Source organism: Octopus bimaculoides, chromosome 8 (genome assembly GCF_001194135.2).
Source record: "Octopus bimaculoides isolate UCB-OBI-ISO-001 chromosome 8, ASM119413v2, whole genome shotgun sequence".
NCBI lineage: Eukaryota > Metazoa > Mollusca > Cephalopoda > Octopoda > Octopodidae > Octopus > Octopus bimaculoides.
In genome coordinates, this window is record NC_068988.1 from 7,343,545 (window position 1) to 7,347,268 (window position 3,724).

Genomic DNA, 3,724 nt, shown 5'->3' on the forward strand with positions numbered 1-3,724 from the left:
ATATATATATATATATATATATATATATAATATACATCCGTATAAGGTATCATTGCGCGTGTAAAATATATTGCTAATGAATTTCTTAAGAAACGGTAAATAAAGGCTAATTGCACACACATTAGTTATAGACTCCAGAACCCCATGAAATTTCCACAATGCCTTTTGCTGATTAAACTAACAGGGTGCCAAGTCAGACAGAAGTTTTTATAATTGTTGGTGTCTCCGTTATTATGGTTATTATTTCAATTTTTTTTTTCCTGTGGGATTCGCACAATATTTCCTGCTATTGAAAAATGTCTTATTTGCAGCATTGTAAAACAATCTGGAAAAAACATTACAACTTTGAACATTTAAAACGGGGAGGCGGGTGAAAAAAAAAACAAAGCATATGACTAAAAATTGACTGGCAAAACGGCAAATGCAGCCTAACTTATCTGACTCAACCCCCACTAATGTTGTCGTTTGTTCACACTTCGCTTTTTTCACGAAGAATTTGCCAGACGCGATTCTGTGTAAGCTCGGATTCAAAATGAAACAACCTTGGAGCGAAGACCAAGCACCCAGAGAGTAAATATGCAGAATATTGTTTTATCATTCGCTTGTTTCAGTCATTAGATTGCGGTCACGCTGGAGCACCACCTTAAAGAATTCTTTTATTCGAATGAGTCGAATCCCAGTATTAATTTTGTTTTTTTCTTTTCTAAAGCCTAGTACTCATTCTATCGCTTCTTTTTGCCAAACCGCTAAGTTATGGGAACGTAAAGAAACCAGCACCGGTTGTTAAGCAGTGTTGGGAACAGACACAGACACAAAAATACACGCACACATAAATACCACAGGTTTCTTTCAGTTTCCGTCCACCAAATCCACTCACAAGGCTTTAGTCGGCCCGAGGCTATAGTAGAAGACATTTCCCCAAGATGCCACGCAGTGGGACTGAACCCAGAACCAGGTGGTTGCGAAGAAAGTCTCTTATTATATAACCACGCCTGCGCCTATATGGTAGAATATACTAGGGAATGTTTTTTTTATCTTTTTACACGTTCCAGCTTGAAGACTGTGGCCATACTGGTGCACTGCAAGTGAAAAAGAATGTAGATCATCCGCCGGATGCCGCAATCCGGGATATAATTATGAAAGAGTAATGGAATTTAGGATCTTAGTCAGAAAAGAATATTAGTGACTTGGTGGTTAAGTTCTTTGGAAAATTGCAGTAAATGGCGAAATATAAATTTGCTAAGAGAGAAAAAGTATACGAAAGAGACCCCAGCTGAAATGTGAAATTGTAAAAATCGCTCATTGAAACTTGTCAAAATGGAGGTGGTTATGTCTCAAAACTGGCAACGAAAGAAACATTTTTTTAAAAACATTCTTTGTACGCAACTGAAATAACGTTGGAATAAATCGCCATATTTGTATATCATGCTAAACCGTTAGAAAGCATGGTGCTGTGGAATTGTCTGAGATAAAACATCATCATAAGCTTGTTATGTTAAGCCCCAAGAAACATCTGTCGTTCCCATGAATCTCTACCATGGCCCTCATTGAAGATGAAATAGAATTTTTGTTAGGCCTCATAAGGCTAAGGTGCGTGGCGTAGTAAGGAGCGTGTTGACTCACGATGGAAAGACCGTGGTTTCGATTCCGAACAGTGATCTGTGTTCTTGGACATAACACTTCATCTCACATTGTTCCAGCCCACTTCATTGTAAATGGGTTCCAGCAATGAGTGGGAAGTTATCCCTGGAACAGACTAGCTTCCTCTTCAAGGAGGGTAAGACAGTTGTGACTTCGATCATTTATTTGCCATAGAATCCGGGTTAAGCTCTGGACTTACAAGTCCTGAATCTCGTGTCAAGCCTAAGTCTAGACCAGCTCATTAGAGTTGACTAGTTGCATTTTTTTATCACATTGAAGCTTGTGACAACAAAATGCACGCCCAGACGACACTTAGATACAATTTCTCAACATACACGTTGTCTTCATACTTATGTGGCCTTAATTTCGCGCCACCAATCATAATGAGATAAAGCACAAAATTCTTTTCGTCACAAATGTATAGATATGAAAATAAATAACCACCATATTTCATGATAGATTAAATTATAAGCTGTGACTTCTTTCTATGTTCTCTGTAAGGAGAAGATCAATGTGGACCCGTTTTTGTATATCGTGTCTCTCTCCATCTATGGCCATAAACGCTGAGTAAGGACCGAAAGAGTAGTGTAGTGAAAACAAGGGGCCGAAACAGAGTTCCTCCAAATGATCTTTGTAGTAATGTTACCCGACAGGGTATTTTGCTCGGAGATCAGGGAGTCTCTCGAAGACGACTCGTTACATTTCTGTATTGAGGAGTCACAACTCAGGCACAATGGACATGTGATCAAAACGCCACAGGAAAGAATCGCAAGACGGATACTTCAAGCCAAACCACACGGAAGGAAACCTGGTGGCATATACAGAACGAGATGGTTGGATGATATCCATAGTCACACTCGGGCATGTTCGGGAATCGAGCAGGAAATGGAAACGCCAGTTGCTTCTTATAGGAACCTCTCAAGGACCTCCCCTGAGGAGACATCGCCTTCGGCCCTCTGACGACTAGTGGGTGCAGGAAAGGGTTGGATCGATAATCAGAAGAAAGGGATTCTGTTGTTCCTGCCCTCATTCATCTATTTATTTGCGCAAAAGACATTGTATTTTAACCACACCAAATATTATTTGCACAGAGAGGGACAAGCTAATGCATGTTTAATTAACGCCTGTATATATATATAGACAAATTTGCAACACACACACACACACACACATACACGCAGGCACGCACGCACATATGTTTGTATGTATGTGTGTATGTATGCATGTATGTATGTATGAGTGTGTGCATGTATATATGGGGAGAGCCACAGAGAGAGTTATGTACAGGTGTTAAACATAAACGGCAATATGTTATTGTCAATTGAAGTATTACCTGTTTAACTAACTCACTAAGAAATATAAAGTTAATACAATATATACTTATTTTAAATGTTTATCTAAGTACGTATATATATATATATATATGTGTGTGTGTGTGTGCGTGTGTGTGTGTGTGTGTGTGTGTGTGTATGTGTGTGTGTGTGTGTGTGTGTGTATGCATGTATATATATAGTTATGATATATTCTATTAAGAACGTAGTAGAGTAGAGCTTAAAGCTCGTTCACATAATCATAATGCACGCCTGGAGAACTACTTTGCGTGAAAACAATTGTAGAGATTAATAAACAAAATGTCCAACCGTACTCCTTGTTGACTTCAAGTTTTTCTCTTATATATATATATATACATATATATATATATTCTTTCACTTGTTTCAGTCGTTTGACTGCGGCCATGGGATGTATAAATGAATATATGGAAAGATGGTTTGATGGATCGGCGGATGGTTCTGCACAAAGAGAGAGAGAGAGAAAATCATACGCAGGCGAGAGGCAGAGAGAGAATGAGAAGGAGAAAAAGAAAGATGGAAACTCTGAGACAGAGAGAGAGGAAGAAAGAGACAGAAACAGAGAAATAGAGACAGGCAGAAAGATAGAGGAGGCACCAGAAAAACACAAAGACAAAGAAACAAATATAACAAGGACTTAGAGAGCGTGATCTATCTATCTATCTATCTATCTATCTATCTATCTATCTATCTATCTATCTATCTATCTATCTATCTATCTATCTATCTATCTA